The 16,360-nt window shown below is 40.8% G+C and overlaps 1 protein-coding gene across 2 annotated transcripts in view; it reads left to right on the top strand.

Moving 5' to 3' along the window:
• LIN28B (lin-28 homolog B) overlaps positions 1-16,360 on the top strand; it is a 98,678-nt gene that overhangs the window by 78,453 nt on the left and 3,865 nt on the right. The gene's annotated exons all lie outside the window — the stretch shown is intronic.

The following is a 16,360-nucleotide window of genomic DNA, read 5'->3' as shown; positions in this document are numbered from 1 at the left end:
AGAATAACAATATTAAAGAAATATTCAAGTAAAAATAATTTTCCCAAGTTGCACCCTACTATTTATGTAAAAGATAGAGGGGTAGGGGATAAAATTTAAACTTGACATTTGTAGGAGGAAGCAGAAGTTATCACGTCCTGCCTTTTCTGCTGGTGTGTCTCCTGTGGTTGCCCTTGGTCACTGGGAACATTGGGGTACATTGATCTTCCCCTCTTTTCCTGCCTGTTTTTGTGTCAGGTTACAGGAACTCTTGGAAAGAGTAAAGAGTTTGGCTGGAATTTTGCTGGGTTTTGGGAGCCTGTAGAACAGTGGAAGCAGCTCTTTTGACAGCATCTAGAGCAGTTTGGGGATAGAAGATAAATTATCGGGTCCTTGATTCATTACTCCAGTTCATGCCTAGAGCAGGCTAAGCTCTGCTGAGCTTCAGGTGCCTCCTGACTCTCCTTCCTAAAGGCACACACACTAACTGGGAATGGCAGGGGTATCATATATTTCAAGAGTAGTGTGTCTCCTCTACCAGATGGGCCTGGGAATCAGGTAGTAGGATTTCCTTCCCTTCCTTACTGTGCCAGTGTAGTGCAAAAGCAAACCACTTTGAACAGATCAGGGAATTTGCTCTAAAGTATTGATTATGGTTTCTCAGCTCTTTTAATAGCCTGATCAGCCTCAGTGTTGCCAAAGCCTTTGTGCAGTTTCTGTAGGCACAGATAATTGTTTGCAGCATCCCTCTAGTGCCATTCACAGGTTGTGCTAGCTGCAGTGTCAAGTCCTCTGCAGAGAGGGAGGCACATTGTCTGGTGCTCAGTGGTGCAATTCAGTAATTCCTGGCTGCTGCCTCCTTTTCCTGAGATGCAGTTTGCTTTCCTGATGGCAGGCTCATTGGGTAGGAAAGGCTGGAGAGATGGCTTTGTCCTTTTCTCATCCTGTGCAGAACAGCATGCACCACAGCTGGAGTAGACCGGGAGAACAGTACTCCTCTCTCCCAAAATTATGTTATCTTGCACAGCAACTGGAAACCTGCTAGGCAGCCAGCTGTAGTCTTGTGGCTTTTCTTTTACCTCTGTTAAGTCATGTGTTGCAGCTTTTCATCAGCAAATGTTTGACAATTCTGCATCATTGCACTGGCACTGCGAGGTATCATCCTCTACATCACAAATGCTGCTCAAATGGGTCTTGGCATGTAACAATTTGCAAACACCCCCTTATTTCTCAGGCAGGGTCATTGGCTGTGGGCTGGCTTTGCTCAAACTCCTCTTACTTCCTTTTTCATCTTAAAGGCACAAAAGAGGTCAAGACAGGGAAATTTGACCAAATTTTCAGAAGGCAATGGTCATTAACAAAAATGATGCATTCACAGGTTACCTGGGTTTGGTAGGAAAGAAATTACAACCTGACTGTTGATGAAGTCAGTGATGATTACTTGTGTGATTAAGAACTGCTGGGGCAGGATCTGAGGCTGTAAGGGAGGAGGAATCTGAGGCTTTTGATGAATATTCGGGGTAATGACCCTGAGGTAATGTATGATGTGCTATATAGGTCAGAGTTAGGGTTTGGTTTCCCTCAAGAACCAACAGATCAGGATTTTAAAGAAGGGCAGAGGAAGAATAGGGGAGTAGAATGGACCTGCTGCTGCTGCTAACAACCATTAAAAAAATACAAAGCCAGCTGCTCTCAGAGCAGAGCTTGATCCTTTCAGTGCCTTTAACAGCACAGTATATATTCAGAGGAGGGGAATTCATGAGGCCCTATGGACCTACACCATGGCATTACAAAAAAATGCAAACCCGAACAATGGGTGGCCTCAGCGATTCCATCTGGCTCACCATTAACAAGGTTAAAGTAAAGTGGGTTTCCTTGGCTGTGTCACACACAATTTACACTTCAGATGCTTTAACTTTGGAGCCAGACTGAAGGGAGCACCACTCTAAACGCACGCGGCAAGAGTCGCCTAAGATGTGTGGTAAGCACATTTGGTATTGATGCTCTTTCAAAGATACAGAGTGGTAGCATTTAGATAATTTTAAAGTACTATTTCCAAGTGCAGATTTTTTTTTTCCTAAATAATTTTTTTTTTAATCCTGTCAACAAACTAGAATTGCAGTTGAATATTGTTTACTCCAAGTAATTTACAGGCATGGTAATATTAGAGGCTGGATTAAGTAACAGCAGAAATCATTTGAGGCCCTAGAAATGTTGACACCAGCATTTCTGGCATGAAAACCTCAAAACTTCAAAGTATTTATTTAAGCTAAAAGGGATACGGATCCATATAGGTGTATTCTGTTGTAAAGCACTCTGCTTTCAGAGCCACCAAAGCACTTAGTAGCAGAGTTAACCATGGCAGATAACAACCACTAAAAAATTTTTGCTCTAGAGAGGCAGTGGTATGTCAACAGGTATGTTGGCCTGTTAACTTCTATGCCATTGAGTATAATAAGGCATGGGAATTATCCCAGCATTTTGCAGAAATCAGGTTCTTTGTCCCAGCTTTGACATATCTAAGGGAACCCAAGCGTCCTCTATGGTGTCCCATTCTTGAATAAAAATGAATTGTTATTGAATGAATATCAAAGTTGATAATTGAATATCAAAGCTGTTTTATCTGTAAGACAAGCATTTGAGCAGTTAAATCCATGGTAAAGAGCTAAGGTAATTTACAGAGTGAGGATAGACTACTGTTGCTGCAGAGGCGTTCAAGGCATTCTTCAGAACTTAGCCAGTGTTGCCCTGGATGACCTGGCCATCTTGGCTGCCTCTGACCATGAATTGTGAGTTCAGTAGTGGAACAGAAGTTAGTTCTGCTCCTGAAGTTAAACAATTAAACTTGCATACCATAAGAGCAGCAGACATGGTTGACTCACAGTTATCCTGGCAGTGTCAGCAGGCTCACGTGGGAAGGCCTTCAGGTCTTGCCATTCTGAGCTTCCTCCTTGCTGAGCTGTGCAGTGCTGCTGTGATGGACACACTTCCTCCTGAGCATGCTGCAGAAGGGTTGGCATCAGCCTCCCCAGGGCTGAACAGTTGTTTGTGCCTTCCAGGCTTTGCCAGCAGGTGGGACAGTGCCATTGCTGATGGCCTCCCTTGCCTTTAGTAAGGGGCTTGGTGTGGGTGACTCTCTTCTTGTTTATCCCTCTTCTTACTCAGTTCAGCTTTCTGACCCACCCTTATGGCCCCTCTGTGCTGCCTTTTCATCTCTTGCAAAGACAGGAAACCTAGAGTGTGACACTTGAGTTTCTGACTATATGCATCAGTCCTGTAATCATAGCCATGATTATTGAAACATGCAGTAATTTTACAAATTTTTAAAAATGCTGTAAATTTGAGAGGCATGTCAAAGTTGCCAAGCTCCTCTCAAAGGTTTCCTCCCCACTGAATTTGAGGTAACTACAGGCAAAATAAATTGAGCTGAGAAGTCACCTCATGTAATTGGTGACAAAACATTGACATTCCCTTCTCCTATTCCTTTTTAGCTGCTGGTCTGTCCACGAGCAGCAGCTTTTTACTGAAGCCCTACCTTAACAATAGCCTCAAAAGGAAAATAGAGAACTATTCTTGCTGAGCCCTGACAGGTGCAGTGCTTCCACATGAAGCATTGCAATGACAGGAAAATGAAGAAAGAATAACACAGCAAGGCAGAACCTGTAAAGGGGTGGAAGGAAAATAGTCAGGTTGCAAGTAAAAGCATATGTCCAGCTGTAACTTGAATGAGCATGAGTGGGAAATGCCCCAGCTATGCTTTGCAAGAGTAGAGGGACAGTTCATAAAAAAAGCATTAGTTAGCCTGAAATGGGGCTGGTTGATTTATGGGGAATATGTAAAAGAATGGTGTAAAAAACTATTTCCTTAGAGGAGGGATGTTAAGCTTCTCTGTGCACTATATTTAGAGTGTATTTAACTCAAAGCACACAGCTCAGCTACTTTTTGTCAGTTAAGTTTTTTTCCAGCTCATTGTCTCTAACTGAAAGGAAATTCAGCCACAGCCACACAGAACTAAGCTGAACATCTGCATCTTCTGCCTGGACTTGGAGTGTGTGATTCTTTCATCCACTCTTCACTTACACACACCTACTGGTGGGGATCAGATGGAATATTATGATATTGGCAAATTCATGAATCCAGATAGAAATCCAGTATATATTTGTGTGAAAGTCATGTGTGTGCTGTGACCAGGGGTAAATCCCAGGCAGTGTGCCTGTTCCACATTGTAGTTCCTCTGCAAGAGTGTTTGAGGACAATGGGAATTGCATTGCTTAATCTACTCCCTCCCACCTCCTGACAGTGTTTATCACACCCACAGTTGTGCCAGTGCAATGATTTATGATTTTGTCTCAAAACTGGAGGTGTGATATGAAGCAAGCTAAATAAATGCTACAAATAGGGGAAAAAAAAAGTGAGTGAATTAACTGAAATTTTTTCCTTTGAGAATTGGCTAGCATTTTAGTGACTGCCTGGATCATCACAGGGATCATCCTTAGCAGTTTCTGAAAGCAGTTTATATGCCTTTGGAAGCATTCTTCTTAGAAAGGAGGCTGTTTACTCAGTAATTATTTTCCACTTATTTTTACATTACCCAAGGAAAAGCTGTGAATGCAATGCTAAATATTTGAGCTGGAGTCCTGGTCACTTGCTGATGGTTCTGGATGGTTTGCAGCACTGGAGCAGGGTCCCTGACCCTGCCTGCATTCTGCCTGGCACAGCACTCTGCTGCTGGCTTGTTTTGCACTACAGAGTATGAAAACAGAAGGGCACCCTGGGAACTGCTCCTGATGCTGCCAAGACAGCAAGCAGTGGTGGCACTCACTGTGTAAAGCTTTGCAGGAAACTGGAATGAAATCCAAGCACAGTAGCTTATTGAGGACATTCTAGTTTAGATTTGTTTCATCATTTAGAAAGTGTGTGCTTTCTTCATCTAATTCTCAAATCTGTGCTGCCTGCCAAGAGGGAATGTAAAAGACTTGTGGAGGGGGTTTCAGCATTTATGTGAAGTCCAGTTAAGCTCATGATGGCCCTCATTTTCTGTGTAATGTTTCTGATGTAATTGAAATTACTTTTCACAACTTGTCTATGACTTTTCATGATAATAGTTGGACAGTGGTGAAATAGCTGTAACAAAGAGAACAGTTTCAAAATCAGGTATTTTATGCATTTTTCAGGATGTGCTTAATTTCTGTACTAGTGAATGGCAATTTGTGGCCTGATCACCATATGGTTGTGCTTTGTTGTACCGTAACTTTCCTTGGTGTACCAGATATAATCCTGAGGGGCACAGACTCAGATTTTCTAAGCTATGAGGACCTTGCTTAGCTCTGAAGTCGGTGGGACTTAGGCATTTAAATTCCTGTAAGCATTTGATTATACTTAACTGTGTCACACAGGCTGCCTATAACAGAGAAAGAAGTTTCTATCACCAGCTTCTGAGCCTGGGAAGGATGAGACTTTTCATAAGGGAAGTTTGTGGGCTGTGCTTGAAATCCAGAGTGGCAGACACAGTTTCCCTTCATTTTGTGGTTATATGGGATCGTGTATTTCCAGGAAATTTGGATATTTTGGATAGAAGGTTTGTAAGGAGGAGAGCCAAAGGGATCTTGATTAGGAGCAAAGTCCTAGGTTTTCAAGAGAGAGGTTGGTTCAATAAACAATTGATTTGTTCCTGAAAGTATCCAGGAATATTGTAGGAAGTGACAGATTTCTAAAGGTCCAGTCCCTTGTCTTCTATGGCTAACGCTGTTCAGGTGTGACTATTTCCAACCTCACAAAAGCCATCTGGTTCCTAGATTTGTTGTTTAGGTGCTGCCAAGAGACTCAAATGTCAAATTTAACTTGCTGTCTGTGTCTTATGTCAGCTGGGTTTTTTACTGGACAGCAGCAACTCTGTGCTCTGGCTTTTACAGCTGAGCCCCTCAGGAATTACCAGGTTGGCTTCTGAGTTCTCCTCTTCACTTGTGTGGCCCAAGCCAGTGAGCACACTTCTAACCTACTCAAAAGGTCCTCCAGTTCACCACACACCTCCCTCAGTAAGAAAGACAAGTTTGGATGACAATCTTCCCTCCATCAGGAGATTGCTGTAATCTTCAGAGGGTTGTTCAGCCTTTTCAAGGAGGATTAGTAGGTTGTAGGTGAGACACCCAGGTTTCTCATCTTCACTCTCTGGGGAAGGAGGTCAGTGACCACTTGAAAGAGCATTACACCCAGTGATGGAAGCAGCACAAGAATGGGGGAGACTGTACCTGACAAGGACAGGCAGTGATGGAGGCTCTGGGATTCCATCAGGTGCAGAGGGTGAAGAGTTCAGCTACAGAGCAGCTCCTGAGGTTGGTGGTTTGGTTTTTCCAGTGGTGCAGTGGTACAGATACCCAACACCCACAGCCAGTACAATTTGTTATTGCGCTCACTAAGGATTGTGGCACCCATGTGCCACCCCTCAGGAGCAGCTGTGACAAAGGACACTGCCACTGGAGGACACTGAGTGGATGGGAGGGACCCTGCTCCAGCCTGATGCTGAGAACTGTGCTCTCTCACACTGCCTGCCAGTGAGCTCCCTCCTTCCTCAAGCACTCAGTGTTTATCCAGAATGAAAAAAAGAATAAGTTCAGTTTGCTGTGAGTTCAAATCCCCTGCCCCAGCTGTGATACTTTAAGGTCTTGTGGCAGAAGGATACTCTCAATCTTTCCTGCAGTAGATCTGTCACTAGAATAATTAACAGCTCAATGAATAGTAAGAATTGTCTCCATAACCTTGTGGCAGTGTGGTAAATAATCATTAAAGCAGGAAGAAGCGGGGTTTCAGTCAGGGCTAATGAAGTCCTATGGATTTGACATGTTATATGTTCCATTCCTAGCTCCTGCAGTATGTCACAGTCACCTCTCTGTGTCTTCTAATGTGCCCCAGAGCCTGGGATCTGAGGAGAGCAGACAGGCTACCAGCATAACTGAGTAATCCTCTATTTTACTGGAAGTCAAGATTTTCCTGCCAAATTGGAAGAACTTGTAGCCAATCCCCTTGTAACCATTCTTGTGGCCTTTGCACACTTCACTGAGTGACTGCAGAGACACACATGCCTTCTTCCACCCCAACCAGTGGTCTGGATTTATCACTAACAACTTTTGGGCTTGCATTAAATTATGGTGCCCTTTCTGCCTCTTCTTCCACTCTTAATGTACCGTGTTCCTGCCTTGCACAGTGAGTGCTACTGGATAACTGGAGGGCTGTTTCAGAGTATTAATGAATTGTTAAAACACAGACATGATGCTGACATTAATTATTCCTCTGGTTTGTGACTGCTTTTAAAATTGTACATTCAGGGCTTTGGTGTGAATTTCTGATGAAAACTACAGGAAGTTGGTTGTGCTGTGTTCAGTGAGCATATCCACTGTGTTTTACTGTGGCGGCTTTACTCAATGTCCAGCTTGTAATCTGTTCTTCCCTTGCCATGATCACAACTGGGGTGCTCTTGTCTGAATTGTTCTTTGCTTTCAAACATTTTATTTAAGTGTGGGGTTCCTATTTGATAACATCTCCTAATTCAGAGTTCACCGGTCCTGCCAGAAAAGCTGATCCCTGGCCTATAAACGTCATTAATTTTGAGATAATTCATTCTTTCTTAGGCTGAAAGGCTGAGCAAAAACGGGCAGAAGACACATCACTCCTCCACTCTTGCCACAATTCTTTGGTTTTCTTTGTGATTTATGCTGTATTCTGCTTTCAAATCTTACATCAACCAGGAAACACAGATTTACAGGTGGAATGAAAGAGCTTCAGCCTACATTGCTCTGTGGCCTCACAGCTTGTACCAACCTGACCTCTTGCAACCAGCCTTGGCTGCTGCTGTGTGACCTTTCAGAATTTGTACAGTGGGAAATTTTCTGTGTTACATTATTAAAGAGAACAGAAAATAAGCTCAGTGAAGTCATCAAAATTGCTCTGGATCTACGCCATTGTGACTGACATCAGAACTAAGACCATTAAGATGCTCTGTTTCTGGGAACTAGCAATATTTAAGAAAACTTTTATTAACTTCATTGTTATAATTTTACTGCAGTGATATCACTTAATCTACATAATCCAACCAAAAGGATAAAGTGATCTAGTTTACAACATACAGTGAAACTATTTATGTTCCATTATTTTTAACTGTGCACAGAATTAACAAAATTCAGAGATATGAGTATTAAACATGTGCATGAGATTTGCCATCCTGAGGCCAAACAAGGAAAGAGGAAACACCAAATTCTGAATTAACAATAATTTTTATATGCATAAATTGCTTTCTATTCTTATGTGCACAATTGTATTTATCTTATGTATATTAAGATATTTTATATCTTATGTACACAGTTAATAGTGAGAATTAATGATTATGATAAATCCGGTGGTGATGTAGGGCAGAATAGTAGAAAATGACATTATTTCTCTTTTAATGCTCAGAGATCAGGCAGTGTGGGACAAGAATACCTGCCTCAGGTGGGAATTAAAAGCTTTAACATATAAGGCTTAATCCTGTTGCAGGCGAAATCCTCTTTTCACGCTTTACTGCTGCTTCCGCATTTTAATGTGAAAGTTGCAAAATAATTTTTTTCTCTTCAAGATACTGAAAGCCTCTTAAAAATGTGTTACAGAAAATGCTCAGCCCAGCCATTTAGTAATAATGTAAATATATGAAGCTGGTCCATTTTAGACATCTTAAGGTGCAAGTTCAGAAAAGTGAATAAGGTGGCTGCTTCCTTTCTCAGTCAGTGCAATCAGAGGGATGTGGATTTTCCTTGCCATTAAAGTGTGGCTATAGAGCATCTGAATTATTTAATTGTTCTTGTGGGTATTGAATGTGTGAACTTACAGGTGCTATTTCAAGCGAAACCAAGCACCATGTTTGATGCCCTTTTGTTCCACATTTGGGATGGGAAGCCCTCCATGTGATTCATGTGACATGACTTTATCAGTGCCATTAGCTCTGGAAAGAACCCCTACAGAGATAGCTGGCGTGGTCTCCTCGTAGAGAGTGTGTCACAGAGACAGTAACCACCCCTTTGCTTCTGAAGAATGAAATGAAAATGTGAGCTGCTGGTTAAATCCTGCAATCCTTAACACTCATGAAGCCTGTATTCATGCAAGCCATCTAACTTGGTGTATGTAATGGGAGAATCCATTTCAAGGCCAGCATCTAAGTCAGTCCATGCTCCTGTCACCAGATATTTCTGAAACTTTGTGTGTGAAACTGATTTATATGAGGTACCTAAAGTCACACCACTCACAGCTGCTATTTGGGGAGGAAGAATAGGTTATGAACTCCCAGAATAACTCCTTTCCTTCTCTTTCTCTACTGTGGCCTGCCTCAGTGCTCCAGCCTACTGCCAGGATGCCATTTGCTGTTTCCTGCTGTTGTGAGTTGGCATCACTTGCATTTGCTGTATTTGTTGTATTTGCTGCTAATGTTAGCGATGAAATAAGGAACAAAACTGAAAATGCAATTTTTAACAACTGATTCCCAGTTACCTACTGCCTTTTATCTCATCTGTGGATTAACTGATCAGTGGATGTGGAAACCCTGGAACCAGCTCTGCTGAGAGGCAGATAAGGTCAGGCATGCCTCTTAGCTCATGACCAGCACCTCACTGACCCAGAAAGAGCTGAGCCGGTTTTATGCAGCGTGCATCCTTATCCACATGGCCAGGAGGCTCAAGCCACCTCTGTGAGAGGCTTCTAGTGTTACCGAGGCAGGCTTCTGTAAACAGGGCACTCAGCAGGGCTTCCAGGCACAGGCAGCGAGGTCTGCTCAGCCCTGGTACCCAGCTGCTCTGGCAGGGCAATGCAGACCTGGGTGCACACAGCAGCAGTGCCCAGAGCAGAGCCCAGGCAGCCTTGCCACCACCAGCAGGAGCTGTGGAAAATACGTACTTTTAAAAAAATTACTGTATACAGAGCTGTTCTTGTTGGGAAACTGGGTTATTTTATTATTCCCACAGAAATTAAAGCTTACAAGGGAAATTTGTGGTAGAGAGTATTTGTGTGTGTGGTTTCATAGTGCAAAAAAATTAACAGTAGTAGACTTGCTTGAAATCATTTCATGTTTGAAATGTGTGATATATGGCTGTTTAAAACATAACTTCCTTAAACCATCGCTGATTTTGTATCTGCTTTATCTGGATGGGTTTGAAGCCATTAAAATATACACATTCTTTCCATACTATATTGATACTATAGGAGCAAAACCGTCCTTCATGTTATTTAGAAACAAAACTTCACTTTTGCAAATTGCTATTTCAGGACTTTTTAGCTCTTAATATAAAGAAAACCCTTTTGTTGTAATAAATGAAAATGCATCCAAATCATTCCTCCCATGAGGATGCATTTCTCGAGGATTTTTGTGTGATTGTGTGAAAAATAATTTTCCTCCATGCCTGTAAAGAGAGCTGAGTGGATAGTAGAGATAAGGTTTAGTGGAAAGGAAGAATGGAAACAACATCGTTGAAGTTATTTTTTAAGATCTGCTGTCTCTGTAGTCCTTTCCATTTTTGTGGAGAAAAAGCTGCATTTTGTGCTTTTTGAATGACCTTTCTGTTTCATTGTTGCTCTTGGTTGTAAAAAAAGCCAAAGCAAACCCCATCACCTTCCAGTAAAATTGTATTAGGAGATTTTAAACAATTTTATTTCCTCATGAACTTAAGCTAAATTGTATCCTGACAGGCCTGATTTATCAGGCAAATGCCCCACGTTTTTGTCAGCCTCTTTGTTGGGGGGAAGGGGGAGGGGAAACCCGAGCAACAAAGGACCGTAACCTATTGATATTAGTTCTGTGATACACTGGGGAAAATAGATTGATTTAGAACTAACCACAGAAAACTAGTCGATCTGATGAGTTTACAACAGAGCATTTTTATTTATTTATTTGTAACAAGAGTAAACACCATCAATATTCCACCCTGTGTTATTGGAAGCCTCGCAGACAGTGCGGGTTTGTGTCAGCACGATGGGGCTATCTGTAAAATGAAAGAAGGCAAGCTTAAAAAAATGGAGGGACCTTGTTTTTCTCACAAAATTGAAAGTCTTGGATCTCTGGTATATTATCACGAGTTGTAGGATTCACAGGACAAATAATAGATGGGTGAGAATTTTTATTGTATTTCATCTTTTTTTTTCTTTGAGAGGTTATCTTTTTTTATATATTCCTGTTAAATATCTCAAAAAGCTAGTAAAGCACAGGAAATTTTCTAACTGAATTTCACTGAAGAATGCCAGCCTGCAATTAACTTTCCCAGCATGTTGCCTCTGCACAGTGTTTTGCATGAACAAGAAGTTCAGGATAGCAAATACTCACAGGACCAACACAAACCTAAATGTGGCACCAGTGTGCCATTTTCTGCATTCACAATATGCTGTTTTACAACATTCTTGATTAAAAATACTTACAGTTTTAAAATTAAACTGATTTTTTTTCCCCATGGATTGATAGATGAGGTGCTAGTGAGGTTTTCTTCCTCATTGTAAGCCTGCTTGATGGACAAGCCATAAATGTTCTAATGAAGATTGTAAATATTCCTTTCTCTAGTTTATTTAACAAGATAATTTCACATGACCTTAATTATTATTTCAGTAGTATTACAGTATTCACTACTTTTAATTCTAATACCTGTTTAGAGTGTTTCCAAAGTTGGCTGTATTATCTCCTGCACTCAGCTACAGTTTAAGAATTAAAGGTTGATAACCAGAGTGGTGTACACCCCAGCAATGCATTTGTGAGCAGGAACATCCCATCCATTTCCCTGTCAGGGGGCACGAGCAGAGTGTACATTCCACTCATCTGTGTGTCTTGTCAGCTCACCAAAATGCTTTGGGTTGAAAGGAGCCTTAAAGACCATCTAGTTCCAACCTCCCCTGCCACAGGCAGGGACACCTTCCACTAGACCAGGTTGTTTGGAGACCCATCCAACCTGACTTTTCAAGCTGCAGCAAAGACAACTTGAAATTAGCAGATCCTCAATAGTCCAGAAGATCCTTTCTGAGGATCCTCCAGCACCTGCTGAGGTGTGGGAGGTCTTTCTCACTTGTCCCAGGTGGTACCTGAGCAAGCACCCTGAGCTTTTTTAAATGTCACATCCAGGTAGTGAGAAGCATCCCTTTGCAGTATTTCATGGCCTTATTTTCAAGACAAGTCACTGAAGCCTTAAACAGAGGAAAGAAATCTTAGTTATGTCTAAGACCCCTTTTTCTGTTAAATCATGGATAGTTTAACTTCCCTTTACAGCCATTTACAAAATAGAATAATCGATCTGCTGCCTGTTCCATCTGCTTTTCTTCAGGTATGTTGTGAAAGTAATGGCTGAAAAGGACAGCACATTTAGGTACGATTTTAAACATTTCCTTTGTGCTTTAACTGCACAGTTGCACTCAGTGTATTGTAACAGCATCTCATGTGCACACACTGCTAGGATTCCATGCCGTTTTCAAGGCATTAATGTTGCAAGATGGAGTATTGTTAGCCAAGAATCATTTTTTTGTGGTCTGATAGCATTCAGAAAGGAATAACAAAAGAGAAATTGGTGTGGGGTATATCCTGGTGAATTATTTTAGTCTTCCTCTGAGTGTACCCCCTTCCCTCCCTTTCCTATCCCTGTTAGATGTTAACCCCTTACTCCCTGCCTCCCCTCCCCCAAGTCAGTCACTAGGGTAATTTTACAGTTTTTTCTCTCAAAAGATAACAGTCTGGGGTTACACATAGTTTTTCTCTACTTGTCATATGTATTGGATTATCATCTCAATTGTATTATAAAACAGCCCAAAGAAGCAAGCAGTTGTGTTTACTGTAACTAGTGCTGCTTAACCCATCTGAGTTGTTACTGTGGAAAACGTATTTGCAAGGCAAGGATATTGTTGTTTTAAAAAGTTTAGGGCTGGGGTGTGCTTCCTGAGTATGAGTAGCTGATTGCTGGAAGAAGGAAAAAAAGCTAAAGACTAGATGGTATTATTTGGTTGTTAAATTGAGTATTTCTAATCAATTTCAGTCATCAGCTTTTTGCAATTAATACAGCATATTTTATGTTGGAATCTGTACACTTCTGCTTCTTCATGTTTCCTTTAATATGTATAGTTTTGTGCAATCACAAATCCACAGTGAAGGAGAATTTAGGAGGTTTTCTTAACCTTGCTATATGCTCTCTTCTTTCTTCATTAGTAGGTATTATGGTTACAGTTTTTTTGAGAGTATTGAAATATAATGCTAGACAAGTTCCTCAAGGTGTTCCTCTATTAAGATGTTCATCTTTTTTATATTAAAAAATCACCCTGATTCACCTTCCTGTCAGTGCTGTAGAGAAGAAAGGATTTCCCGTTAGGATAATTGCCATCTCTTTATATTTTTGAGCCTGAAGCTAGCTAGCAAATCATGGAAGCCTACTGTGAGAAAGACAATCCTATTTTAACAAATCCTTCTTACTTTTGTTCTTTCTAAGTGCTGATTCTATTATAATTGCACATTTAAGGGCTTTTTGTGTTTTATTCATCTCACGGTAGAATTTACATATAAACTTGTGTTTAAGCTAACATACATTCTTTCCGTGGTGCTTCAGAAGAGAAGAGATACTTGCTGTGGTTGCACTAATCTGGAGTTTCTGAGAGCAGAGTGGAATCAGAATTTCCAGTTTTCATGGCAGGATCAGCTTGTGTATTGTTCTGTGTATGTATGTAGGTGGAGATGTGAATGTGTGAGCTCCCATGTGCACATCGTGCTCTCGGCTTTCGTGATGGTGTAACATAAGTACACACAGCAGAGAGGAGCAAAGGGCTGAAGTGCTCAGAATGAAAGGGTTAATGCCATACCTAATCCCTGGGGATGGTGCCATGCTGGCATTTGTGAGCTCTGAGGTGGCTGACTACTTGCATTTTGGGATAAATCCCTTGGAAAGGGAAGGCGTTTCAGAGCAAGGTGTGATCTGTTCTCCTGGTAAGAGTGATTGATGAGGAATGAATAAATTGTTTAAAGAACTGAATAAATATCACCCTCCTCTGTAAGTCCAGGCACACTCTGTCTGGCACATATATACTCTAATGTGACACTTTACTCAGGTGCTTGAATTTGTTGGTAACAAAAAACATCCCCAAAAAACCAAATCAGAGTTTAATCACAACTGCTTCTGACAGAGTTTTTCTTTTACAGTGACACTTCAACGAAAATTTAAATAGATGCAAGGAATTACAATATTTTGCAAATAGGATGTATTGATTGAGTAGCTATGCAAAGGGTGACAGAGGCTGCTTGAGTGGAAGCAGGGGCCCTGACAGCAGGTTCTTTGCCAATTGGTGAGGTGAAATGGTCCACTGAATTGGATAACACAGAGCATACCATAGTGACTGATTAAATTGATTTGTCCATGGCTACTGCCTATCCTGCTACTGAGGCCCTTTACCCTATTTTCAAACTTTTTTCCCTTTTTTTTAACTGTTCGAAATAGATGTGATATTAAGGGAGAAAATAAATGTGCTGATGCATTCACAGCCATAAAATTCCATATCCTGAATTAAGACAAAAATTACAATTTCCAGAATGTCTGCACACTCCTATGCTGTACTGTTAGAATGCATTTCCCAGGAACAAGTACACTGCTAGAAACCAATGACAAAGATATAATAAACATAATTCTCTAATATAACCTAAATTACAATCAGTACCACATCTGTGTATCCTTAGATGTATTTATTGAAAGGGAAGAAAGTAAAACACTTAAAGATTTTTGCTGCTATTGTTTCATTTCTCTAATTGCAAGGCTTTATTTTGTTACTACTTTTTTCAGAAGGTGTTTAGAAAGCTGGTGGTGGAAGCAGCTGAATGCCAGTTAGGAAGACTGAATGCTGAACATACTGTCAAGTGAGGGTCACTAATTTGAAAATACCTGCAATGATTTGGCAAAAAGTAGGGATAATGTTTAATAACTTGAAAATTATTTTTTTAACATAGGAGAAAAAAGCTTGATGTTTTAGTCTTAGATCAGGATGTTTGGATTTCGCAATGTACTTAGTCATTTCCCTTCCTGTGCTAGGGAAATCAATACTAAGTGATAATGGGACTGGTCCATGTTATTTTCTTTGTGGTTCAGGGGAAGCTTTGTTAGACTGTGTTTGTCTTCATGAGTTAGTCTGTAGTATATGCAGACAGAGTAGTGTAAGCACAGTCTTCAAATTCCACTGAAGAATCACATCAAACTTCAGGGCAGTGGTGACATCAAAATGGAACCAGTTCACCTGAAATATGTTATTGCAGTTGTTGTAGAAGTGCAGAGTTCATTGTACTGGGCTTGGTTTCTTCTTACTCATTTTTAGGAAAGATACAACAGTAAATCACAATAATTTCTGAAAGGACAATGAAGTTCTGTTCATTATTTAACTTCTGTAAATTACTGGTTAGTCTTGTAGGACATGATGGCATGCAGCATGCCATGAGAAACTTGTGCTGTTTTTTTGTTTGTCTGTGGAAATGAAGATATGGTTGGTATCTTGCTGCTAGTGATGAAGAGATGTGAAGTGGGAGGTGCCAGGCATTGCTTCTTGGAGTGTAATTACAAATGTTGATATTTGCAGTCTTTTTTAAAAGTTACACAGGTTTTATCAATAGCTTTTCTTTGCAAGGTAAAGCAAATTCCATAGGTGAGACTTCAGTTATACATAAGCTTTGCTTGGATTAAACTTCTTGATATTGTATAAACTAGTAGGGACTACTAAATCCTAGGTGAAATAGTCAAATGGTGCTTTGTTACTTTTCAGGAATCTGAAAGTGTAACATATCTTTATGTGGGCTTGATCCAGAGCACATTACAGTATTTTGTTCATAGTTATAGTTAGTCTTTTTTTTAATCCTTAAGTTGACTCCACAGACATAAGTATTTGTGAAATAATTGTTTTTAATTGGTTGGTGGTTAAGGAAAAGAAAAAAAAAGGAAAAAAAGAAAAAAGAACCAACGAGGTTTAGTTCTTTCCAGTAATGTTTGATTATTAAAAATGAAATGTCTATGCATTCAGTGCAAGTTTTATAAAACAAAGAAAGAGAAACCATACAAAAGCAGCCAAAGTTGAAAACTCAGGGGTGCACATAAGGTCACCATGCCAAAGGCGTGTAATTATTTCTTTGTATCGTACGTTAGAATAATGTAATCCAATAACTGGTGTTCCTGGTGTGTGTTACAAAGGATTCCGTAAGGAATTGCTGGAGAGTTCTTCAGGACTCCCCCGGCTAGCAAGGTTAAATAGAAGAGGTTTTGTGGGCTTCAGCCATTTCTGAGCAGTGTGGGAGAAGCCGTGTCCGTGTGGCTGAAGCCGTGTCCGTGTGGCTGGAGGGGCCTCTCTGCACCCCTGGGCTCCGGGCAGCGCATCCCAGCAA

The sequence above is a fragment of the Melozone crissalis genome, unplaced genomic scaffold (assembly GCF_028551555.1).
Source record: "Melozone crissalis strain CALT ecotype California unplaced genomic scaffold, PUWL_Pcris_2 ptg000106l_1, whole genome shotgun sequence".
Classification (NCBI taxonomy): Eukaryota; Metazoa; Chordata; class Aves; order Passeriformes; family Passerellidae; genus Melozone; species Melozone crissalis.
Note: the sequence above shows the minus strand (reverse complement) of the source record. Positions and strands in the feature narration are given on the sequence as shown.